The sequence below is a fragment of the Hippopotamus amphibius genome, chromosome 3 (genome assembly GCF_030028045.1).
Source record: "Hippopotamus amphibius kiboko isolate mHipAmp2 chromosome 3, mHipAmp2.hap2, whole genome shotgun sequence".
In the NCBI taxonomy this organism is placed as follows: domain Eukaryota; kingdom Metazoa; phylum Chordata; class Mammalia; order Artiodactyla; family Hippopotamidae; genus Hippopotamus; species Hippopotamus amphibius.
Genome location: NC_080188.1, coordinates 178,982,004 through 179,009,060, shown reverse-complemented (window position 1 = coordinate 179,009,060; position 27,057 = coordinate 178,982,004).

Here is a 27,057-nt window from a genome sequence, read left to right as displayed (position 1 = left end):
TCCAGTACTATAGTCTTCATGCCTCCCAGGCCACTGGGACCACAAAACCCTCTTCATGGACACTACTCGGGCAGTGCTCTGTGCCTTATCATCCAGGAAATACTGCTTTAAATTAAAAAGAATATAGCAACTAAATGTCACAGCGTTCAGAGGACCTCTTCTGGAATACGTAAATAGCCACTGTTTCCCTTTAGGGAAACCATCATCAAAGTGAAGAAGACAAACTCAGTCTCCTTCTCCAAAATTACTGCATAAAATGAGTGCTTATCCCAGCCCTAACTTTTTTCTAGACACGGACCATCCAGCAGAATCTGCTGCCTCAGCTTCAAGGCTGATTATTTCGGCTGATGCTTCCCAGCACTTGCTTCTCTGGAAGAATCGGGGTCCAAAAATAAAAGTAGAGGGGTGACTGCTTAAGCATTTTTTAGGTTTTTGTCTGATTGGATGCCTCATATATGAATGTACTCTAAATACGGATTTCTGGGCCAATTTGTAGCAGCAGAGACATTTTCAGCCATTTTATTAAGTTTTCACACCCTTGTAAAGGAAGCAGGCTAAAGACTTGCATGCCTGATAGAGAGATTTAGAAACAGACAGGCAAACAGTTCAGCTGGAGAGCAAACTGCCATGAGAAGAAGGCATGGGCTCCCTGAGGCTCTGGTTTAGCCTTAAAATTGTCTTCTATTGTCATCGTCTCTTCTACTCATCAGTTACAGATCCTGGCATGTTGTGATTCGTGCCAATCTTGCTTGTAAGTAAATTTCACCCCTCAGGGCAAGGGAATTAACATGCACGCTCCATCTTTCCAAAACTGTCTGTCAGGTGTGAAGAGCTCCTCTAGACACTGTGGACCAATCAACCTCTGCCCAGTGACCTGCCTACAAGCTTCACACTTGAGGTTGTGGATTAGATGCAAGGACAGTTGATCCCTTCATGCAGATGAGAATGTCAGAGGGCTCGCCTTCACCACCGTCCCTGAATCCCAGGGCACACTTAATCCCACCACTAAATCAAATGCAAAGCATAATGGTATCGACTTGGGCCAGGTGGAGGCGAGAGCTTTGAAAATAAGGGTTAATGTTACCAAGTTGCAACCTCAACATCCCCCTCTCCCCACATGCCCCTCCCAGCTCCCTCCAGCTGCGTTCCTCTCAATAACAGCCCTGTGCCTAGAGCAGTGCCTGCTCCAATGAAACACAAGGTCATTTCTGCAGAATGAAGAACCATCTGTTGAGTTCTTATGCTAGGAAACCCTGTGTAGGGATCTTATCCTCACACCATCTTTGCTAAATAGATAGTCTTCCCTTTAACAGATGATAAAATCAAGGCTCAGACACAATCAAAACATACCCAAGGATGCCCTCACAGCATCTGTATTCCAGGCGAGGCCAGAGAAGAATGAGGAAATGGACAGCCAACCTCCGCACGTCTGAAGTGGAGGGCATCTGCCTCAGTCACTGTTGGGTTGCCATTCCAGAATCTTCGAATACCGTTGAAGGTGGGAATCAGTAGTGCTCCAATTGTAATCTTGCCGCAACAATTTCCCTCATCCATCAAGTGCTTCCTATTTGCCAGGCATTATTCTGCATAATTTATGTATATTACATATTTACTCTTCACAACAACCCAATTAACCAGGTATGATTCTTGTCCCTCATTTTACAGAGGAGAGAACTAAAGTAAATAAAGGTCAAATGCCTTTTGAAATATGCAAGAGCCAGAATTCAAATCCAGACTAGGCAGCCTGACTCCACAGCCCACAAACTCCAAGGCCTCAGTTTTCCCACTCTCATGCTTTGCTCTCATGGCAGGGAGGACATCTTCCTTCATTAGATTAAGTGCAGTGACCAAATTTTATTCATCTTGTATGTATGTGTGTGTATAAACACACACACACACCCTTAGCACAATACACAGCACGTAAGTACATAGTAAATTTTTAATTCTTACATTAATTAACCCTACATGACTGTCTTTTGTTATATTCCCAATTTATAGGTGAGAAATCATGTATTATTTTGGGCCCATTTTTATAAGCAAGAGCTTGCCTTATCTCTTTCCAAACAGCTTTCAGAACTCATCAAAAAAATAAAAAGAGGGTGAGTTCACTTGGAACAAAACACCAGAAGTCACACCTGAGAATAAGCTCTTCCTAACCAAACACGCCAAACCCCCAGGAGGAAGTTTAGGGAAATAGTCATATCAATTTGTGGAACTGACATGACTCACTCTTACCGACGATCATTGACAAACTGCCTGCTGACAGCTGAAGAAAGTCTAGGAGCTTCTCTCCTGCAAGATTTTGACAAGACCTGCTTCAGCCCTGACTGCTACTAGAACCACCTGGGAAACTTAAAATAAATGATGCCCAGGTCCACCCTAGAGGCCTATTTTGTTGGTCCGGGATAGGAGGGTCCCCTCTGGCCCGTCAGCCTCTTTTAAAAGCTCCCAGGTAAGTGTAGCCAGGGTCGATCACCCATACACTACACTCAGAGCAGGACGGACTTGTCAGTGGAGAGACTCAAACAATGTTCCTTACAAACACAGCCCAAAGGATAGGTCCTCACTTTGGAATGGTGTTGTGTTTTCATTAAGTTTTTCAGGGCATCTTCACAAACAAAAGGTGTGTTAGTGGGTGGCTGACCTCTGCCCACTGAGAAGGCAGAGTTGAGGTAGGTCCGTGGTAGAGACAGGTCAGGTGAAGACTTTAAAAATCACCAGTTCACCAGCTATGGGGTCAGCCTGGCACTCCCCAGCCCACCACATGGAAACCCCCAGCCCCACCCCAATACGCCTGGTACCCGCCCACCCGGCAGAGCCCACCGTGGGAACACCAGGGGATGCTCACAGCACAGGAACAATGAATCGTCTGCTGCTGCACACCCAGGGCCTGGAACAATGCCTGGCTCGCAGTATTTCTCAATAAACTCTTGTCAAATGAGTAACGATATTGGAAACACTACAAGCAGGACAGTTAACAAATTCTCAAAAAGTCCGCGGGAGGAAAATAACTCAAATGACTAATGCCACAGATATTCCAAGAGCACTTGTGACCACTTGACTCAACCAACAAGCATTTCCAAACTAGTTTATATAGAATGAATAAACAATAAGGCCCTAGTGTATAGCACATGGAACTATATTCAATATCCTGTGATAAACCATAATGGAAAAGAATATTAAAAAGAATATATATATGTGTATACATATATATATACACATACATATGTATAACTGAATCACTTTGCTATACAGCAGAAATTAACACAACACTGTAAATTGTATTATTATTTTTAAAACTGATGGTATTTTTAAAATAATAAATAAATAAATAAATAAATAAACAAGCATTTCATCAGAGCAACTAAGCTTAAAAGAAGCTATGTATTTTTTATATAAACCACCACATCTAAAATAAATAGCTGGTGGGAAGCTGCTGCATAACACAGGGAGATCAACTCGATGATTGGCGGTGACTTAGAGGGGTGAGATAGGGAGGGTGGGAAGAAATCACAGGAGGGAGGAGATATGGGGATATATGTATAAATACAGCTGATTCACTTTGTTGTACAGCAGAAACTGGCACAACAGTGTAAAGCAATTATACTCCAATAAAGAGCTTAAAAAAAGACTGTATCTTTATGATTTCATATATTTTATGTAATGTCCAGGCATGTGATCAGCATTGTATAAATAGGTATTTATACCCAATCTAACTTAAGTTTCGGAGCTACGAAAAGGTAGAAACTAGCATTAACTTGACTTGAATGTTATAGATGAGTAACTGCAGCTTATAAAGTAACTTGGCCAAGGCCAAGCAGTGAGTACATGGTGGAGTTGCCTGATACGGAGTCTGTGCCTTCTCAACCCACTCCTCCAAGGCAAGGTATGGAATACTCTGGATTAGAGACTTACAACTGCAGGGAGAGGCAGAAGAAAGAGAGCATGGATGACCACAGGCTAGATCCTTGACCCCCTCCCCTGGGTTCGGGGAGTTGAGGGCAACAATATGACCTTGTCATGGTTCCAAGGAAGCAGCGGTAAATCCTCCCAGTCCTCCCAGATTCAGAAGCCCAGGATGGAGTCAGCAAGGTCATCCAGTTGACTCCCACTCTCTCTAGCAAGACTCTAGAGAGAAGGGTCCCCACCTTCTTTGGGTCTGTCCCACCTGTGTCAGCAACCCTCAACACGGATGGAGGAATCAACACCATGGAGACCACCTGCACTTCATCCTTGGAGGTTGAGGTGGAGGCAAATGGTGCACGTCATGAAGGGAACTGTGGCATTATTCACACTACAGCAACTGCAATCTACCTCGGCAGGAATATTCGTATCTCACCCACTCACTCACGTGTAGAGCATCCTAATAGCCCAAGCAGACCCTTCAAACTAAATAGTATTGTAGATCCACTAACACAAGATCAATAGAGGCTCACATTCACCCGTCCTACAATTGTCAGCTCGCTCTCCTTCCCTTCCTCTCTCCCTCCTCATGCACCCTCACCTGTGTTCCTGAGCACCCTATACTCACCCATCTCTGGAAGAGTCCGTGCACATGGCCAGTGAGCCATTCATGTATGTATCTGTCTCCTCTGCTAAGCTGGGATCCACTCAAGGCAGGGTCAAGGTCTTAGGCATCAGTAGATCTCCAACATCTTGCCCTGCTCCGGGCATGTGACTGGTTCTCACATTGGTGATCCTGGTTAAAGTCCAACCATTAAGCCAAAGTGGGCAACATTACCCATGTCTTAGATGTCAGAAGGCCCTTGTGCCTTTACAGGGGTTCAGCATAAGCTGCTAAAATATAAATCCAAATATGTGGGATCCCTCTTAGGCCAACTTTCCTTCCCTAGACACCAGGCTACTGAGACACTTCAGTGTTGTTCCCAACTTCAGCCCTCTCAACCCAAGGTCTTTGACCCACAAGGACATGATTAAGCATTTTCTTTCTTTCTTTTTTTTTGATGTGGACCATTGTTAAAGTCTTTATTGAATATTTTACAATATTGCTCCTGATTTATGCTTTGGTTTTTTGGCCACTAGGTATGTGGGATCTTAGCTCCCCAACCAGGGATCGAACCCACACCCCCTACATTGGAAGGCGAAGCCTTAACCATTGGACCACCAGGGAATTCCAACGGTGAAGCATTTTCATCCCTGTGATGACTCTTATTAATACAGGAACACAGATGGGCCTATTCGTCAGCGCACATGAAAAACTAAATATGGAAAAGGAAAAACTTGATCCCAGGCCAAGGAGTTTGCACTGCCTAAATTTGTCCAAATTATTTTGGCTTTATTACCACACTGTAAAGTCTACAAGACATGGAAGCAATCTAAATGTCCATCAGCAGATAAACAGCTAAAGATGTGGTAATAAATATTACCAGCCATATTACTGGAATATTACTCAGCCATAAAAAGAATGAAATAGCAGCAACATGTAATAGCAGCAATATGTAATTGAGTTATTTGTGGTGAGGTGGATGGACCTAGAGTCTGTCATACAGAGCAAAGTAAGCCAGAAAGAGAAAAACAAATACCATATGCTAACTCATATATATATGGAATCTAAAAAAAAAATGATACTGATGAACCCAGTGACAGGGCAAGAATAAAGATGCAGATGTAGAGAACGGACTTGAGGACACAGGGTGGGGGGTGAAGGGGAAGCTGGGATGAAGTGAGAGAGTAACATTCACATATATACCCTACCAAATGTAAACTAGATAGCTAGTGGGAAGTTGCTGCATAACATAGGGAGATCAACTCGATGATGGGTGATGACTTAGAGGGCTGCGATAGGGAGGGTGGGATGGAGTCACAGGAGGAAGGGGGTATGGGGAGATATGTATAAATACAGCTGATTTACCTTGTTGTACAGCAAAAACTGGCACAACAGTATAAAGCAATTATATTCCAATAAAGAGCTTAAAAAAAAAGTCAGGCAAATATGAATACATAATATTACTTATATGTGGAATCTTAAAAAAAATTATACAATGAATTTCTTTACAAAACAGAAATAGACTCACAGATATAGAATACAAACTATGGTTACCAGAGGGGAAAGGGTGAAGAAAAGATAAACTGGGAGTTTGGGATTAACAGAAACACACTACTATATTAAAAATAGATAAACAACAAGGACCTACTGTATAGCACAGGCAGCTATATTCAATATCTTGTAATAACTTATAATGGAACAGAATCTCAGATAGATGGTAGATAGATAGAGACATAGATATAGATACAGATATCTGAATCATTTTTCTATATACCTAAAAGTAACACATCGTAAATCAACTGTACTTCAATTTAAAAATAAATAAATAAATGCAAAAATGAAAAAAAAGTGCAGAACTCCGGTAACAGGCAAGTTTAAACCAAGACCCATCCCTGTAGTTATTTGTAGTTACCCATTACTGCCTGAGTCTGCAGTGGGCTGCCCAGAAACAGCCGGTGTTCCCCCAGGGCTCTGCATGCCACCTGATGAGGTCCCTGGTGCCACCTACAGCCTTAGGATGCCATCTCCACCCTCAGTAAGGTGGAGGGAGTGAGCAGAGTAGTGGGAGGTGTGAGAGAGGGGCAGGGTGCATATAATAATGAGATGAAAAAGGAGGTGAGGCCTTGTGTGAGCAACCTGATGATGGCAGATAGAAGTATTAGAAAGATCCTGATTTCTTTGCCTGTAAAATGTTCTGAGCACCTCAGTTCCAATGGGAGTTGGAACCCAACACTGCCAAGCAATTCTCAGGCACCAGCTGGGTGTCCTACAATTCAACTCAGTTTCGACACCATTTACCTGGCGATTCCATCAGATCCCACAGGTTAAGGGCTCAGTCCTACAAGACTGCCCCCCTCACGCCACTTCAGATGCCTGTCAAAAGCCCTGGTTGTTACCTGTGCTTCTGACTGACTAGCTATGAATTATATGTTTCCACAACTCCTTACCCAGGTTTGATTAATTTTCTAGAGCAGCTCACAGAACTCAGAGAAACATTTTACTTACCAGATCACCAGTTTATTAAAAAAGGTTATAACTCAGGAAGAGCCAGATGAAAGAGATGCATAGGGCAAGGCAGGGGAAGGGGCACAGAGCTTCCATGCCCTCTCCAGGCTCACTGCTCTCCCCAAACCTCTGTGTCTTCATCACTCAGGAAGCTCTCCTAACTCTCTCTTTTTGAGTTTTTTATGGAGGCTTCTTTACAAGTCATGATCGATTAAATCATTGGCCAACCTTGATTGATTCAACATCCCATCTCTCTCTTCTCCCTGGAGGTCGATGGTGAGACTGAAATTTCCAGCCCTGTAATCATATGGTTGGCTCCACTAACAACCAGCCCCCATCCTTAGGTGAGGACCAAAAGTCATCTCATTAATATTACAGAAGTCATCTTTATCACTCCCATCACTTACGAAATTCCAAGGGTTTTAGGAGCTCTGTGCTGGAAAAAGAGACAGAGACCAAATGCATATTTCTCTCCGTTTTTTCTTTTCAAATAAATTTATTTATGTATTTATTTATTTATTGGCTGCTTTGGGTCTTCATTGCTGCACACGGGCTTTCTCTAGTTGTGGCGAGCTTGGGCTACTCTTCATTGTGGTGCGAGGGCTCCTCATTATGGTGGCTTCTCATTGTGAAGCATGGGCTCTAGGCACATGGGCTTCAGTAGTTGCAGCACACAGGCTCAATAGTTGTGGTGCATGGGCTTAGTTGCTCCGTGGCATGTGGGATCTTCCTGGAGCAGGGATCGAACCTGTGTCCCCTGCATTGGCAGGCGGATTCTTAAGCATCGCATCACCTAGGAAGTCCCCCAAATGCATATTTCTTATTATAAATCACAATCTCACAGCCTAGAATTCAGTCGTCCAACAAAAGTGCCTGGAGTCAAATCCCAGGTCACCATGTACAAGTTGTGAAACTTTGGGCAAGCCCCTGCCTGTAAACCGGATTATCATGACTGCACAGTCATAGGGCTGCCATGAGGATTAAGTTACTAAGCGTACATAAGTGTGCTGGAACAGTGTCTGGCACATCATAAGTGTTACAAGTTGGTTATCATCACTGTCTGGATTTCAGTCCACCTTTCTGATTACCTAAGTGCCCTCAGCCTCTCTTAGCCCTAGTTCATTTAGCTTTCCTTCCTTCATTCAAGAGATACCCCTCAAATGCACAATAAATTGGACTACCTTCTCAACACTGTACTTGCCCTCAGAGCTTTCCTGCCTAGACCATAATTCCCTCCCTGCATGGCCAATTCCAAACTCTTTGAAGCCCCAGCCACCTCCTCTATGAAGCCTTCCAGGTTAGTCCCAGTGGGTATGCCCTCCTCCTCAATTCACGGAGCATTTCATTTTTCCTCTCATACAGCACTTAATACTGTGTAACTCAAACCTTAGCTTGAAGCTCCCTAAGGGCAGAACCAGGGTTTGATTCATCTGTATGTTTCCCAGTATATAATCCCTCACATATAGTATGAAGTCAATAAATAAATGTGGAATAAATGAAGGAGACTTTAGGCTAGAAACCAGGAGAAAGAGCCTCTCTGGCCTCTTACAAGAACATGTTTAAAAAAATGGGAGATCATCAAGTCTATTCCTCGCTCCCCCCCCCACCACCAAATTATTGAGTACCTATTATATGTGCAAGACACTGCACAAAGCAACATAGAATTTTTTTTTAATTAGAAAGATTCAATTCCTTCACTTTGGATGTAATAATCAAGAAAAATGCCCAGTGCCCATCAGCAGCTTGGACGTCTGCTCCCTCCTCCCTGCTCCAGGGCCAGAAAGTGAAGCTGTAGAAGTCACCAAGTCCCCTCAGAATCCAGGCACCCAATTCCAATCAGACCCCAACCCCAGCAGCTCTGTGAGGGGAGCCAAATATGGCCTCTGTGCCCCAACACCAAATTAAATCTTGGAGACAGAGTTTTGGATGAAGCAGAAAAGAATAGCTTTATTGCTTTGCCAGGCAGAGGGAGCCACAGCAGGCTAATGCCCTCAAAACTGTGTGTCCCGACCTGGAGCGGGTCGTGAGGACTTGTACAGTAATGGTTCAAAGAGGGCTGATCAATTCTTGGACATTCTTTTGATGGGTTGGTGGTGAGATAAGTGGGAGTCAGCATCATCAGCCTTCTGGTTCCAACAGGTCTGGGGTCTGTATGCTTGCGGGCAGCATACGGTTAACTTCTCCCACCTGGTAGGGGTTTCAGTATTTGCAAAACAGCTCAAATATATTGTTGTGTGTATCCCTTGAGGGGGAACTAGGACCCTGCCCCAAAGCTGCACTATTGTTTCTTGACGTTCCTTCTGTCTCCGCATCCCTTCCCTTCTCTAATTAGCATCTGTTTGAATCTGCCCTTGGAACTCAGGGAAGGTCCTGGAGGCTGAATGAAGCCTATTTCCTGTAATCAAGAGATGGGGAACACAGAAATTCTTTTGCGCCAGGAGCCCCACAGGGTCCTGCTCAGTTTCTTGGAGCCTTCCCATATGGCTACAGCACATAGTTCAGACCTTCTTTATCCTCCCTAAAAACCGCACACTCTTTCCAGTCCTACTACCTCATGGCACACTTCCCCATGATGCTGGGGGCCACCAGAGTGAATGCCTTCATTTCTCCCACTTTACACCCATCTTCCCTGCTTGCTCACTTCAGTAGAAGACCCACCCTTCTTCCTCCCAAAGGCTGCCCTTTCCTGTGCTCAGGACCCTGCCCCTTAGTTTGATTTCTCCCAATCTTGCTCCCTCCTTCCAGCATCTTCCCCTCTAAATCTCCGTAAATTATTTGTCCTTTGCTTACCAAGCCCAACTCTGCCTGGGGCAAACTTGGGCAATTCATTTAACTTCAACTATAAACATTAAGATAATAACACCCATCTCTCAGAAGATTTGTCTCCTTGAAGACAGAGATCACCTATTTTTATTCCTGTTTGGATCTTCCTCATTGTCTTGCAATGGGTCTGGCTTACAGTAGGCATTCTGTAGATGAGACAAACATCAGATTCATGAGTAAGTCCCAGTATGAATAAATCAAACCTCCCATATTAATTGAATCAGTTTTTCTCTGAGAAAGAGCATTTGACTTTAACACCTCACACTCAATCAAGTGAGAAAATCCCTGCTGTGCCCCTTGTCCCAGCAAAGAGTCTTTTTTTTTTAATTGGACTATAGTTGATTTACAATGTTGTGTTAGTTTCAGGTGTACAGCAAAGTGAATCAGTTATATGTATACATATATCCACTCTTTTTTGCATTCTTTTCCCATGTAGGTCATTACAGAGAACTGAGTAGAGTTCCCTGTGCTATACAGTAGGTATTTATTAGTTACCTATTTTATATAGAATAGTGTGTATATGTCAATCCCAATCTCCCAACTTATCCCTCCCAGCCCCTTTCCCCCTTGGTAACCATGAGTTTATTTTCTACATCTGTGAGTCTATTTCTGTTTTGTAAATAAGTTTATTTACACCATTTTTTTAGATTCCACATATAAGCAACATCATGTGATATTTGTATTTCTCTGTCTTGCTTACTTCACTTAATATGATAATCTCTAGGTCCATTTGTATTGCTGCAAATGGCATTATTTCATTCTTTTTTATGGCTGAGTAATATTCCATTGTATATATGTACCACATCTTTTTCTCCATTCCTCTGTCAATGGACATTTAGTTTGCTTAAGGAAACCATAAACAAAATGAAAAGACAACCCACAGAATGGGAGAAAATATTTGCAAACAAAGCGACCGACCAGGGATTAATCTCCAAAATATACAAACAGCTCATGAAGCAAATTATCAAAAAAAAAAAAAAAAAACCAATCAACAAATGAGCAGAAGATCTAAACAGACATTTCTCCAAAGAAGATATACAGATGGCCAAAAAGCACATGAGATGCTCAACATCACTAATTATTAGACAAATGCAAATCAAAACTACAATGAGGTATCACCTCACACTGGTCAGAATGGTCATCATCAAAAAATCTACAAAAAATAAATGCTGGAGAGGGTGTGGAGAAAAGCAAACCCTCCTACACTGCTGATGAGAATGTAAACTTGTACAGCCACTATCGAGAACAGTATGGAGGTTCCATAAAAAACTAAATATAGAGCTACCATATGATGCAGAAATCCCACTCCTGGGCATATATCCAGATAAAATGATAATTCAAAAACCTACCTGCACCCCAATGCTCATAGCAGCAGTATTTACAGTAGCCAAGACATGGAAGGGTCTTTTAGATTCAGATCAAAATGTGATGCTATCGTCCAGATAGTAATGCCATCTCTAAGCCTCTCACATCTCTAGGCAGAGCTGAGCTGCTGGGCAAATTCACGACTCTCATTGATGTGTAATAGATCTTGATCAATTATAAGACTTCAGCTGTTAGTTGTAGAACTGTTTTTATGCTGTTGTGTTATATAAATCTGATTTCTTTGTGCTGGTGTATAAATATTATTTGTCAGTATTAAGTAATTTGTTACATCAATTTGCCAGTTTACTCATCTGTAAATCCTGATTCTCTAGAAACCCTGACACGTGATTCATGTACCCATGCCTCCCCACTCATAAAGGACAAAAGCCTTTCCTGTCACACACATTACCCTCTTAAACTGCCAATCTGGGTCTCACTTCCCTTTCCTTGTCAAACTCTGGTCACAATAACTTGAATCACACCCTCCCACACCTGAAGCTCCTGAAATGGTGGCCACCCCCTCCCACTCGGCTGCATTCTCCAATGACCTCATTGCCAGATTGGGTGCCATTTTCTTGGACTTTTCTACAAGATTTCAAACCGCTAACCAGCCCCTCTTTCCTGAATCTCTCACCTGGTTCCCAGGACAGCACAGCATCTCCTGTCTCCCTTGCCTCCTCAGCCTTAACCCACCACTGTCCCCCAAGTTCTGGCCTCAGACCTCTGATCCCTCATTCCTAAAGAGCTCACTGATGCTTTAGCTCCCACCTGCTCTTTATGAGGACACACCACCCCCCAACTCAGGCCCCTCTGGGATCCAGGCTGGAATTTCCAGCAACGCCCTGGACACCTGCACCTGGGCGTCCTGCCAGCTCCATGGATCTAACACTGGATTTGTCATCATTTTCCCAAAGCACATTCCCAGTTAGAAGTGCAATATCTCTAGCTATCCACTTGTTCCACAAGTACAGGGAGACAGAACCAGGCAGCAGCAGGCAGGACCAGGCCCCCGCCCTCAGGGAACACAGACAGTAATCAAAGAAACAGATATAAACTATAACCCAGGTGGTGATGAAGGAAAATACAGCAGGCAGTTGTAGCGAGAGGCTGTATTTTATGTAGATGTTCAACGCCCTAGGTCAAGATGCACTCCTCCAATAAGTGAGTCTGGAGAGAGAAGAGAGGAAGATCTGACTGCAGGACACACTGATGTTCAGAGATGCGGAGGAGGATGCAGGGCAGCCTGGAAGCCTGAGAAGGAGGTGCTAGGGAAGTAAGAGGTCAATCAGGAATGAGGGCCCAGAGGCAAAGGCAGAAAAGTGTCTCAGGAAGGTCAGCTGAGGCCAGCACCCCAGTGGGATGAAGACTGAGTATAGACCCTTAGATCTGGCATACAGAGGTCTCAGAGATAAGACAGGGTAGATTGAGTGGTGTGTGGAGAAGGAGATGGATGAGAGAATGAGACCTGAGGAACAAACTATTGGGTGGGCCAAAAGCTTCATTCATTTTTTTCCATAAGATGGCTCTAGTGGCACTTAGCGGTCTTTAACTTCATTCGAAACAATGTTGTTAAATTATATTGTGCCAGCTGTCATATCAGCTTGCATTAAAAAAAAAAAAGACATCAAAATTGGTGAATTTTTGTGTAACCATTTTAATATTGAAGATAAAAGAACAAAAGCAACATTTTCAGCATATTATGCTTTATTATTTCAAGAAAGCTAAAAATGCAACTGAAATGCACAAAAAAGATTTGTGGAAGATAGGATTAAGATGGTGGAGTAGGAGGACGTGCACTCACTCCCTCTTGCAAGAGCACCAGAATTACAACTAACTACTGAACAATCATCGACAGAAAGACACTGCAACTCACCAAAAAAGACACCCCACATCCAGAGACAAAGGAGAAGCCTCAATGAGATGGTAGGAGGGGCGCAATCGTGTTAAAATCAAATCCCATAAATGCTGGGTGGGTGACTCACAAACTGGAAAACAGTTATACAGCAGAAGTCCACATGCTAAAGTGAGGGTTCTGAGCCCCACATCAGGCTTCCCAACCTGGGAGTCCAGCAACGGGAAGAGGAATCCCCAGAGAATCAGAACCTGAAACCAGCGGGATTTGATTGCAGGAACTCCACAGGACTGGTGGAAACAGAGACTCCACTCTTGGAGGGCACACAAAAAAATGTGCTCACCAGGACCCAAGGGGAAGGAGCAGTGACCCCATAGGAGACTGAACCAGACCTACCTGCTGGTGTTGGAGGACTGCCTGCAGAAGTGAGGGGGCAGCTGTGGCTCACCGAGGAGGCAGGAGCACTGGCAGCAGGGGTTTTGGGAAGTGCTTATTGGTGTGAGCCCTCCCAGAGTCCGCCATTAGCCCCACCAAAGAGCCTGTGGGCTCCAGCACTAGGTGGCCTCAGGCCAAACAACCAAAAAGGTGTGAACACAGCCCCACCAATTAGCAGACAAGAAAATTAAAGTCTTACTGAGCTCTGCCCACCAAATCAGATTAAAGCTTTACTGAGCTCCACCCACCCAGCCCTACCCACCATCAGTCCCTCCCATCAGGAAGCACACAGGAGGTTCCTAGATAGCTTCTTCCACAAGAGGGCAGACAGCAGTATCAAGAAGTATCAGCAGTATTTCGTCTTGTGGAACTGAAAACCACAGCCACAGAAAGATAGAGAAAATGAAAAAGCAGAGGACTTTGTACCAGATGAAGGGACAGGATAAAGCCCCAGAAAAACAACTAAATGAAGAGGAGATAGGCACCCTTACAGAAAAAGAATTCAGAATAATGATAGTGAAGATGATCTAGAACTTTGAAAAAAGACTGGATGCAAAGATTGAAAAGTTTACCAAAGACCTAGAAGAATTAAAGAACAAACAAACAGAGATATGCAACACAATAATGGAAATGAAAAATACACTAGAAGGAACCAATAGCAGATTAACTGAGGCAGAAGGGCGAATAAGTGACATGGAAGACAGAATGGTGATCATCACTGATGCAGAAAACAATAAAGAATGAAAAGAATTGAAGACAGCCTAAGAGACCTCTGGGACAATGTTAAACGCACCAACATTCGCATTATAGGTGTCCCAGAAGGAGAAGAGAGAGAGAAAGGACCTGAGAAAATATTGGAAGAGATTATAGTTGAAAACTTTCCTAACATGGGAAAGGAAATAGCCACCCAAGTCCAGGAAGTGCAGAGAGTCCCAGGCAGGATAAATCCAAGGAGAAACACACCAAGACATATAGTAGTCAAACTGACAAAAATGAAAGACAGAGAAAAGTTATTAAAAGCAACAAGGGAAAAATGATAAATAACATACAAGGGAACTCCCATAAGGGTAACAGCTGATTTCTCAGCAGAAACTCTGCAAGCCAGAAGGGAGTGGCATGATATATTTCAAGTGATGAAAGGGAAGAACCTACAACCAAGAATACTCGACCCAGCAAGGATCTCATTCAGATTCGACGGAGAAATCAAAAGCTTTACAGACAAGCAACAGCTAAGAGAATTCAGCACCACCAAACCAGCCCTACAACAAATGCTAAAGGAACTTCTCTAAGCAGGAAACAGAAGAGAAGAAAAGGACCTACAACAACAACAGCAAAACAATTAAGAAAATGGTAATAGGAACATACATATCGATAATTACCTTGAATGTAAATGGACTAAATGCTCCAACCGGAAGACACAAACTGGCTGAATGGATACAAAAACAAGACCCATATATATGCTGTCTACAAGAGACCCACTTCAGACCTAGGGACACATGCAGATGGAAAGTGAGGGGATGGAAAAAGATATTCCATGCAAATGAAAATCAAAAGAAAGCTGGAGTAGCAATACTCATATCAGATAAAATAGACTTTAAAATAAAAAATGTTACAAGCGACAAGAAAGGACATTACATAAAGATCAAAGCATCCATCCAAGAAGAGGAGATAACAATTATAAATATATACGCACCCAATATAGGAGCACCTCAATACATAAGGCAAATGCTAACAACTATGAACTATGAAAGAGGACATGCAAGGCAGAAATAGAGACACAGGTGTAGAGAACAAACACATGGACACCAAGTGGGGAAAGTGGGGAGCGTTGGGGGGGGATGAACTGGGAGATTGGGACACCAAATTGTACACTCTAAATATATGCTGTTTATTGTCTGTTAACTGTATCTCAATAAAAGTTCTTAAAAAAAAAAGATTTGTGCAGTGTATGGAGAAGTTACTGTGACTGATCGAACGTCAAAAGTGGTTTTGAAGTTTCATGCTGGAGATTTCACACTGGAAGATGCTTCATGGTCAGGCAGACCAGTTGAAGTTGATAGCAATCAAATAGAAACAATATTTGAGAACAATCAATATTATACCATGTGGGAGATAGCTGGCATACTCAAAATATCCAGATCAAGCATTGAAAATCATTTGAAGGCTTTCCTGGTAGCACACTGGTTGAGAATCCACCTGCCAGTGCAGGGGACACGGGTTTGATCCCTGGTCCAGGAAGACCCTACATGCCGTGGAGCAACCAAGCCTGTGCACCACAACTTCTGAGCCTGCGCTCTGGAGCCCGAAAGCCACAACTATTGAGCCCATGTGCCACAATTACTGAAGCCTGCAGACCTAGAGCTTGTGCTCTGCAACAAGAGAAGCCACCGCAATGAGAAGCCTGAGCACCACAATGGAGAGTAGCCCCTGCTCACCACAACTAGAGAAAGCCCACGAGCAGCAAAGAGCCATTGCAGCCAATAAATTAATTAATTAATTTTTTTAAAAAAAAGAAAGAAAATCATTTGCACCAGCTTGGTTATGTGAATCACTTTGATGTTTGGGTTCCACATAAGTTAAGCCAAAAAAACATTTTGACCATATTTCCACATGCAATTCTCTACTGAAATATAATGGAAATTTTCTGGTTTTAAAACAAATTGTGACGGGCAACGAAAAGTGGATACTGTGCAACAATGTGGAACAGAAGAGATTGTGGGGCAAGCGAAATGAACCACCAACAACCACACCAAAGGCCAGTCTTCATCCAAAGAAGGTGATGTTGTGTATATGGTGGGATTGGAAGGGAGTCCTCTATTATGAGCTCCTTCCAGAAAACCAAATAATTAATTCCAACAAGTACTGCTCCAATTAGACCAACTGAAAGCGGCACTCGACAAAAAGTATCCAGAATTAGTCAACAGAAGACGCATAGTCTTCTATCAGGATAATGCAAAACTGAAAGTTTCTTTGATGACAAGGCAAAAACTGTTACAGCTTGGCTAGAAAGTTCTGATTCACCTGCCATATTCACCAGACACTGCCCCCTCAGATTTCCATTTATTTCAGTCTTTACAAAATTCTCTTAATGGAAAAAATGTCAATTCCCTGGAAGACTATAAAATGCACCTGGAACAGTTCTCTGCTCAAAAAGATAAAAAGTTTTGGGAAGATGGAATTGTGAAGTTGCCTGGAAAATGGTGGAATGTAGTGGAACCAACGGGTGACTATGTTGTTCAATAAAGTTCTTGGTGAAAATGAAAAACGTGTCTTTTATCTTTACTTAAAAAAACGGAGACAGTTTTTGGCCCACCCAATAGAAACAGCAAGTCTTCCGCGGAGCTTTGATATTCAACAAAGCAGAGAATTGGAGCAGCAACTAAAAGAAAATAAAATCTAGGGTTGGGTTTGTTATGTTGGGAGATTACTGCATATTTGTATGCTCGTGTAATCCAGTGGGGAAGAAAAATTTGTGGAGAAAAGAAAAGAGGTCATTGAAGAAGCAAAGCACCTGATAGGAGAGAAAGTTTAAGACCCAGAGGGTCTGTAGACAGTTTGCTTCCAAAAGGAGCAGGAAAGGGCCTTGTTGACACCTCCCTAATCCCCTCATCTCCTCTCTAATCTACACTCCTGACCCTTCAGTCTTGAATCAATCACCGTATGCGGTCATTTATTCACCCCGTACTGTCGATCACTTTCACACTCGGTTTTTGTTCTCATTGCCATCACTCACTGCTCAACTATTACAAGTCTTCTTCTCTATAAAATATGTTTGCTTCAGTGTTCAAACCACAGCCACGGAGCCCTCACCTGCGCAGATGGGCAGGACAAGCAGTTTTTCCCCATCGCTGGACATGGTCTGTGGAAAAGGGGAGCTCTTTGAGGCCTGTTTCCACAATCATGGACCTCCAGGTGCTGGTCTCTGCTGCCTCCTGCCCCTTCGCTGTCATAAGGCAGAGGCCTGGGGTCCCTGCTGGAGCCCAGAAAATGAAGGCAGGGCAAAGAGAAGCCCCCTCCAAGCAGCCCCAGCTGCTGTGACCAGTGATCTCCACACTCACGCACAGATCCCAAGACCACCAGACCTCCCGTCTTCTAACCTGCTTATTCAGCAGGAACAGCCTGGACGAGGGGCAGTGGCTCTTAGAATGACCTCTTTCCAGCCACAAATTCCTCTGGGAGCAAGCACGGCTCTGCTGATGCCTAAAATCAGTGCTGGCTTCTCCCGTGGCTTCGCATGGAGGTGTGCGCCTGGCAGGCACACGCCAAACACTGTCGAAGCGGCTCCCCCACTGCCACAACTGGGCTCCCCCTGCAGGGCCGAGGATAGCCCATCCCCAACATTGGAGGTACCCCAGGCCTTTGCATACTCAGAGCCTGGGCCTGAGAAAGGAGGAAGATGCTCTTTCTCCTAGCCCAAGGACTGCCTCACTCTTGCCCAGGATGATTGACAGTTGAAACATCAATTTCTTGAACAGTAAAATCCCATCCCTACCTGTAAGGGCCTGGCCCTTTCCTAGGAGCTCCAATGGGCAATGACAAAATAATGCAACATGGGTATATTTTCTAAGGTCTGAGCTATTCAGGCCTCTCAATGGTTTATTAATGAAGGTAATGCTAGATTTTATACAAATAAACTCCAAAATATTAACAGTTAATCCAAAAGAAGTTAATTATTGCTCTCATAAAGTGCAGTAGACACTGGAGAGCTGGATGGAGTTCTGGTCCAAATAGCCATTCAGGATCCAGGCTAAAAGAGCATCAGGCATCTTCAACACCTGGCTTCCAAGGTCACTGCAGTGCAACTCTGACACCAACTACCTAGACTCAGCAAAGATCCCTCAAGTTCAGGGCATGGCCTCCACTTAAGATACCAGTTGCCAGCTCTGGGGGTTCCCAGGCCACCCACACTCCTGCCCAACTGGCTACAAATTCAGACGTTCCCATGACCCCCTCAGGCTTGATAATTCACTAGAATGATTCACAAAACTTAGAAAATTGCCCTATTTGCAATTACAGTTTTATTATACAGGATACAAATCAAGACCAGTCAGATGAAGAGACACATAAGGCAACATCTGGGAGGGTCTCAAACCTGGCGCCTCCATGTTGTCTCCCCAGGGAATTGGGATGTGTCACCCTTCTGTCACATCAGCGTGTTCACCAGCCAGGAAGCTTACCCAAGTCTCAGCGTCCAGAGTTTCCATGGGGGTTCCATTCCACAGGCACGATTGATTGAATCACTAGTCATGTGATTGAACTCAGTCTCTCCAGGCCTGCCCCCCCCATTCCTTCCCCAGAAATCAAGAGATGAGGCTGATATCACGTGGCTCAAAGCTTCAAACTTCTGATCTCACGGTTGGTCTTTCTCATGGTCAACTGCCAACCTGAAACTACCTGGGTGCCCATTACGTGTCACCTCGTCAGCACAAACCCAGGTGTGGTCCCAGGGCCCATCATGAATAACAAAGACAAAAGCTCCCCCCGAGGAACCTGGGACAAAGACCAGACAGATTCTTTATTATACAACAGTCATCTTGGTCCTCAACACCCACCTGGCTGACAAGGGAAGAGAGAAAGTAGACGATTTCCCAAGAAGTATGTATGAGCCGGGCCTGGAAGCGATATATATGGCCACACCTAATTGCAAGAGGATCTGGGAATTGTGGTCCAGCTGTATTCCCAGGAAGAAGAGGAAACAGATTTGTTGAACAAGAATGCCACACGGATACCTTATTAACCTGAGGTAATAATATGTGTCTTAGAAGGACAGGCTGAGGAAAAGAGAATATAAAGTTTCTCTTATAAAGTTAGCATATTACTTGATACCTGACGGGCAAACGACTAGCCTCCTAACTCTTCTCCCTTCCTCCTTTCTCCCTCATCGGTCTTCTCTCCAGTTCTTTTCTACCCTTTGTTTCCTCTTTAATTTTTCTGAAAGTTCTACTTCCTCAAATCTTTGCCTGCTTCCCACTCCATCTGGAGAATCTTGATTGTTCCCTCACTGCCTTCTGGGCAAAGTCCAAACCCCAGAACCTGGCATTGTCTCCCCGCTCCCCCCGCAACTTTCTTACTCTCTCAACAGCATCCACCCCCCATCATGAAACGACTCCTGCTCTCAGAACGTACCGTGCAAGTCCGCTTCAGATAAATCCTACTGGATCTCTGGCCCCGCCCAAATTGTAATTATATTTCAAGAAGTAACTTATTTCCCATTTTCCCCATGAACCTCTACTGACCACCCAGGTGTTGCTCCTTCAGACTGAACATGTCTTCTCTTTTTTTTTTTTTCCATGTTTCCTAAGTTTCTTTTTTTTTTTTTTATATGTCTTTTCTTACGGGGCATTTGTGATACTTCTTCACATTATTCATTAACTTCCATCTGTGTAAATCCTCCCCACCCCCAGCTCTATTCTAATTCCCTGAGAGCAAAGAACCATGTCCCATATTCCTTGCATCTCTCTAGGTTACCTAGGGCAGTACTTTTCTGCAGAAAAGCTAATTAAATAAATATGTGTTGATGGAGGCATAAACTTCAATAGTACAAGGCACTAGAAAGAGTTCAGATCTGAGCTTCAAATTCAATTACAACATTTTCAAGTTGCACAATCAGAGACAAGGTCATCCTTGAAGACATCTCTAAATCAAGGCTAATTAGCGCTACCAGACAGGGTGGTTGTGAGTAGTAAGTGAGATAAAGGTGTACGATGCATCTCGTGAGTCCCTAAAACACAGCGTGCCCTCAACAAGTGTTCGTTCCCTTGCCCCGCCACCCTCCCTGAAACTAACAACACACAATGGCCTGGGAGGAGACCGGCAAAGCTGACAAATGCACTTTATATCCCAAAGCGCAAAGATTCTGGCCCTTCCCCCTCACACCCCCCACCCCCCACCCCCCCCCAGGGAGCCGGGGCTGGGAAGGGAGGGGGGCGGTGCGTGTCAGCTCTTTTGACAATATGGGAAAGACAAGATGCTCTTTGACTCTAAGGGGGCCTGAAATGCTGAAATGAGGTTTGGGAGATGGCAAGATGCTAGCAAGTTGGAAATCAGAGTTATGTCAAGAACCACTTGCATCCCAAAGGTCTGACCTCGGCAGGGAGCTGGAGACAGTCCACCACTCTGTCACTTTGGCAGGAAGGTGAATATTCAGCCCTGAAGAGTCACTGGCCCAGAGAGCCCTGGCTTAATAGCCCAGCCGTAAGGGAACTGGCCTGTCCTAAACCAAATGGTGGGAGGACGGGGCTCACTCAGCCAGGCCTGGATCAGCAGACTCATGTTCCCCTTCCACACTGACAAATGTCTTAACCTCGCCACCCAGTTTAAGGAGAGCCACCCTGTGGCACACCCAGTTGAGTCTGTGGCTATTTATAACATGACGAATGTGTGAGACTCGGGATAAAAATAAAGCTCTACACCTACGGGGAGGGGTAGGTGTGTGTCTGTGTGTCCTTCGAATTATCATCAGTGATTGAACAAGAACTCATTGCATATTCTTTCCAGAGCATCCTCTGGACACTTTCTAATTGGAGGGAAAAGGCAGAGCCTCTGCTTCTCACATAGGGCAGTTAAATCTCCTGCCCCCCTGCTTCCTCAGAGAGACCTGATTCGCCTTGACTTCCTCACATATACTGACTTTGCACGTGCGGTGAGCATTAACTGAGGAAGCTGATGTCCCTAAAGACCTAGCACTGCCCCTGCCGTTCCATCTGTGAGAGCTATCAGTACATTATTAAACATCAGGAAGCTGAAGAGCAGAGAGTAAATGGTAACCATCTATGAAGCATAATAGGGACCCAGTCTGAGCAGACACAAGCAAAAATGAAAAGGGATTGAATTGGTGGGAATAGCATTGGCCCATCTCCATTTGAGGCCCCTCTGCTGGGATTAACGTTCCCTCTGACATCATGTGTGGCTGTCTGGCCACCTGACTTGCAAACCTTCTCAGGTCCTGACTGATGTGCATTCCTTTGGAGAAGTTTAGGCCCTCTTGACACCTGCGCATTTCCATCTATATTTTATAGATGAGAGCAGAACATTAAGGCTTCAGTGAAATGACAGTTCCAAGGTCAAAGAGCTAGTTGGTGGCAGAGCTGAACTGCGGTACTTTTGGATCTGAAGCCACCCTCTCAGTCCTGTACCTGCCTCCCTTTCTAAAGCCCTGACCCACCTGGGACTTTGCAGTAGTGTGAAGACAAGTGGCAAAACAATTGCGAACTCCCATCAGAGCCAGTGAGTCCAAATCTGTTTACAACTGGGTTGGAGAACCCCATGGTGACTGCTGGGCAGAAGTGAGCAGTTTGACCCCATCACCATGACAACAGGCAAACAGCACCTCCTCCTTTCCAGTCCCCACCGTCCATTGCCACCTGTGATCTTCGCTCTGCTTACCTCCTAACACGGGCAAGAAAGTGATCCTTATTCTAACTGGTAAAAAAAAAAAAAACCTGAGGCTCAAAAAAGTGGCATCGCTGCCTAAGTGCGGGGCCAGGCCGCTCATAATTCAGGAAGAGCCAACCAGACAATTAGAAGGGTCTTCACCTGACAACTGTGCATTTACGCAACAGTCACGACAGAGGACCAGCAATGCCAGAGTCTAGGCCTATGGCTGAGCCCAGCTGCTTCTCATTCTCTTCTGAGGCCAGGCCTGCTGCGAGGTTTCATTTAATTGTGTATTTTTATCATTTGATATCTATAGCCAGATGCCTGTAGGCAATAAATGCCCTTTTCCATCAGTTCCAGCAAGAAAATGTACCTGCCATGGTAGTATTTGCTTCACTGGGCTGCTGACTTATTTTAAGAACTAAATCTTTCCTGGTACTATATTTTTCACTCTGGGGTGTATGTACTCCAAGACTGACATTAATAACTCACACGGAGGGCAGTTGCCTCTCGTGTGAGAACATAGCGCCACCTAGTGTTCACTCGTTCAACCGCAGCCAAGATAAATAACAGCGGTAACCTTGACAAATAAGAAAGTTTTGTGCTCTCAGCGAGAATTTCTACACGCATTCTTCTCTTCTCGCATAACAGAGCTTGCCTGGCAGTATTATATTTGTCTTATTTTTAAGATAAATAAGTTAAGACCCAAGGCTCCAGCAAGAAAGCTGAGTAATATTTCCACTTGCCAACTTGGGGTCATACTTTCCAACTTGGGTGGCTGTCATTTATAAACGATGAGCTCATGAGAGAGGAGGACTAATGCAACCCCCAGGTGCCCAAAGCACAACCGTGGAGAAAGGCAGCCCTCTCATGGGACCTGATGCAATCGTCTTGGCTTTATTTAGCCTTTCACACCAGCGTCTCTAAGCTCTGGGTACAGGATTATCCTCACAGCACCCCTAAGGAGTCTAAATCTCAGTGTTATTATTACCTGCAGGCTACTACAGGAACTCATGTGTAAAGAGGTGTTAAGTCCTTCCTCTCTGGTGACTGAGAGGAGAGATGGGGCTGTTTACAGCACCCTCAACTCACTGCCCCTTTGCTTCCTTACCAGTGCAAGAACCAACACCTGTCATTCTATTATCACTCAGTAGTTCTGGCCTTTCAAGCTCCCAATTCTTTTCAGATCTCTAGACCAGAGTGTCTCGACCTTGGCACCACTGGGTTGGATAACTCATTGTTTGGGGGGATGGCCACCGTTTGAGGTGGTCTGTCCTGTCCTCTGTGAATGTTTAGCATCCCTGGTCTCTACCCACTAGATGCCAGTAGCCTTCCTCTCCCCCGTTATGACAATCAAAATGTCTCTAGACATTGCCAAATGTTCCCAAAATCACCCCTAGTTGAGAACCACCCTTCTAGAATGCAAGTACACGGAAATATAAAAATAATAATACTCGCAACAACTACTCACTTGAAAGGCACGGATTGCATGCTAAGAGCTTTTTAATATTATCTTATTTAATCTTCACAACCAAGAAACTAGTCTATGTTGACTCTGTAAGGAAATACATTACAGATAAAGAGAGACTGGAGCTCAGAGACATTAGGTAACATGGCCAAGGTCACACAGCCACCCGTGGCAGAGTTACCGTTTAAAACCAGGCTTTTGTGACTCCAAACCCTGAGCTCATACCGCCTCCAGAACCTGGGACCACAGATTACAAATGTTTCTGGAACAGTCTTGATTGTCCACAGTCCTTCTAGAGTGTGCTAGCAATATTCAATAATATATCCAGATTTAGGTTTAAAGACATAAAGACTGTAGCTCTTCTCTGTAAGAAGATGAATCCGAAGTGTTAAAGCAGGGGAAATTTTGCTCCAGGGGAGAGCCCTGAGTCTGAGTTCAGACCCTGTGGCTAATAATTGACTGTATGGCCTTTATTTGGGGTCAATCGTTTAAGTTCTCAACGTCTCTATTTATTCATCTACAAGATTAAAAGGATAGGTTAGATGAAGTTTTAAACCCCGGCTGCACACTAAAATCACATGGGGAGCATACTAAAAGGAATGCCCAGAACTTCCCTGGTGGTCCAGTGGTTAAGACGCCATGCTTCCAGTGCAGGGGGGTGCAGGTTCAATCCCTGGTCAGGGAACTAAGATCCTACATGCTGCATGGTGCAGCAAAAATAAATAAATAAATAAGATCCATTGCTAATAAAAATATAAATAAATAATAAAAGGAATGCCTAGGAATCACCCCAAACCAATTAAACCAGAATTTCTGGGACCTGGGCAATAACATTTCTAAGCCCCCAGGTAACCCAATGTGTGGCCAGAACTGAGACTCATGGGACTAAGCCCCTCAAGTTCCATGTTTCTACCTTAGGAGAACTCCGCTTAGAAGAGAGGTCCTCTTTTCCCCTTTCCACAACACACAAAGCTGTTTCGGGGGTGCCTAGTTTCTCTGTCTCCTAAGACTGTCCCAAAAGGCTTGAACAATTTCCCAGGACCTCCTCAGTGTCTCAACTGCTCTCCAGTCCCTGAACTAATTATTTCCAGCCTCTCATTGTACCAACCAAAAGTCTGGAAACGCCACCCCACTGTCTACGGCAGGTGGGGGTTGGAAACTCCTTCTACAAAAGGCTGCAAAGAGCAGAGAACACGACGGAAGACAGCTGTCTCCACTGAAAGACCATCCCCTGCCTGGCCTCGTTGAGCGCTTGCCCTGTCTGACTTTAATAAGGTTAATTCTAATCCATGGTCTTTCAGGAGCTGAATCTCCCCTTTCTGAACGTGACTCCCCACCTCCTATTTCCGCCCAAAGGAGAGTGATAACGTCTCACTCAGCAGGTGCCCAAGAGGAGCTCTGGCTGCAGAAATGGGGCTTCATCCTTTCTTCTGTCTCCCACCACCTCCATTTCTGTGCGTGACCCCTCCTACAATAGGAGGGCTCCAGGCAGTGCTTTTAGGGGCAAATGAGTAATAACAGTAATTTGCATCAGTGAAGCGCTCCCCAGACACCAGCCTCTGGATAAAGTATTTACACGCACTGTTTCATGTCTTCTTCCCAAGCACCCCCCTGAGCAGGCTTTAGTGTTATTAACATCTCCCTCGTTATCCCCATTTTACAAATGAGGAAAGCAAGTTGTCTGCATTCACTGTTCCTGTTCCTTGGCCTTGGTCGCCACGATGCCACCAACTATCTGAATGATGGCGGTTTCCCGCTGGCCCACGAGCTCTGCAAGGGCAGGGACCACATCCAGTTGGCTTCACCACTGGCTCCTAGACTGGCAGGAAAAGAGTCAGAATGCAGACTCCGGTAGGCTGGCCCCTGCGTGCCTGTAAAGTCTGTAAAGAGGCCAAGAAACCAGTTCCTGGTTGCTGAGCAGGCTCTCGGCAGTGTGGACCATGACGGACATGGAGGAGAGTTTTGGAGGAGGAGAAATGGTCAGTGAAGTCAAGTGCTGCCAAGACACCAAGGTTTTATCCATGAAAAGGCCACATATCGGGGGAGCTGTGGGGTAGAAGGGAGCTGGAAAGTTGAATGAGTGGGAGATGAGGAAGAGAGAAAACTGTTACCAGGTCCAAGCTCCTACTGCTCTCTGCAAGATGGGCCAATAAATCGAGAGACTAGTTGTTGGGACAAGGAAGAGCGACTTTATATGGAAAGTCAGCAGACCAAGAAGATGGTGGACTAGTGTCCCAATTAAATTCAAGCTTCTTTTATACTAAAAGGGGAGGGGGGCAAAGTCCTGGTTCCAGCCAGACTCCGGAGGGGATGTGTTAATTTATTCCTCCCTGCAGCCATTCACAGCGGGCCTGGTCAGGAAGTTTCCTGAGAGCTAAACACTGGTATTTTAGCTTAGTGCTCATTACCTGGGAGGAAGCCCCAGAGATGGACCATTATGTATCATTTAAGCTTATAGGCAACATCCCTTTAGTGATTCACTTGTAATAGAAAACAAAGTGTCTTCCCTATTACAAAACAAGTGATGACAATCCCCTGGAGTGGAGGGAGAGTTTTTTGCTTTTGTTTTGTTTTGTTATGCTTTCCCTGAGAGAGACTCAAGCACTTTAAAAGCGGATGGGAAGTATCCAGTGGAGACTGAGAGGCTGAATGTTGAAGGGATAGAGGGCAGAGTGGGTACTGCAGGTTCCTGGCTGTCTCTGCCACGGTCGGAGTGAAGGCCAGAAAGCCAACCAGGCCTTGTAGGTCCAGGTAGGTTGTACCTGAAGGGGGAGGGAGGCTGGCCCTGTGCTGACATCTTTACACCAGACTTTTGTTCGATCCTTACGACCACCCTGGGAAGTATGGACGCTTTAGCCCCTCTGCACACGTGAAAAAAAGGATCTTCAAAAGCAGAGCTGGGCTGGGCACCAGGGCCCTCTGACATTGAAGCCTGAGCTGGTCCATGGTGCAGCCTGGCACGCTCTGCAGTCAGCAAAAGGTGGCCAGGACCAGGTGTCACCAGATTCAAACTCAGTTACCAGACCCCAAAGTCCATGGTCTTCCCACTGCTCTGCCCTCCCCCTGCATTTTTGTTTCTTTTCTTTTCTTTTCTTTTTCTTTTTTTTTTTTTTTTTTTGTCTTTATTGAATGTGTTACAAATTGCTTCTGTATTATGTTTTGGTTCCTTGGCCCTGAGGCCTGTGGGATCCCATCTCCCCTACTAGGGATGAAATCTGCCTCCCCTGCATTGGGAGGGGAAGTCCCAACCACTGGACCCCCTGCATTTTGATCTGCAAGTGAGCAGCCCTCCCCTTCCTGGGATGAGCCGTTCTTTGTTAGTTCAGCGGCTCATGAACAGATGCCAGGCTCAGGGGAGCCCACAGAGGAGACCTGGAGCTAGTAAATTAGCTCAGCAACCTGTGGGGCTAGGGGTACATTTTCTCCATCCTCTTTGGTCTTCACCCCTCCAGGCTCCTCCCTCCCAGAACAATCTAAACACCAGCAACCCCAGTCCCACTGCTAACTGGCCATGCACCCTGACCCAATGACATCCCTGCACAGCTGGTGCACACCCATCTCCAGACTCAGAATCAGAGCCGGTCCAGCAATCTCATCCAAAAGTCCAGCAATCTGATTAAAATCCTATCTGAGCGAGGTCTATTTGGTGTGAGATGGGACTAAAATCCAGGAGGTAAATTTTGTTACAATGATTTTAATAAGTGGGTACATTCTCATAGAGCAGGG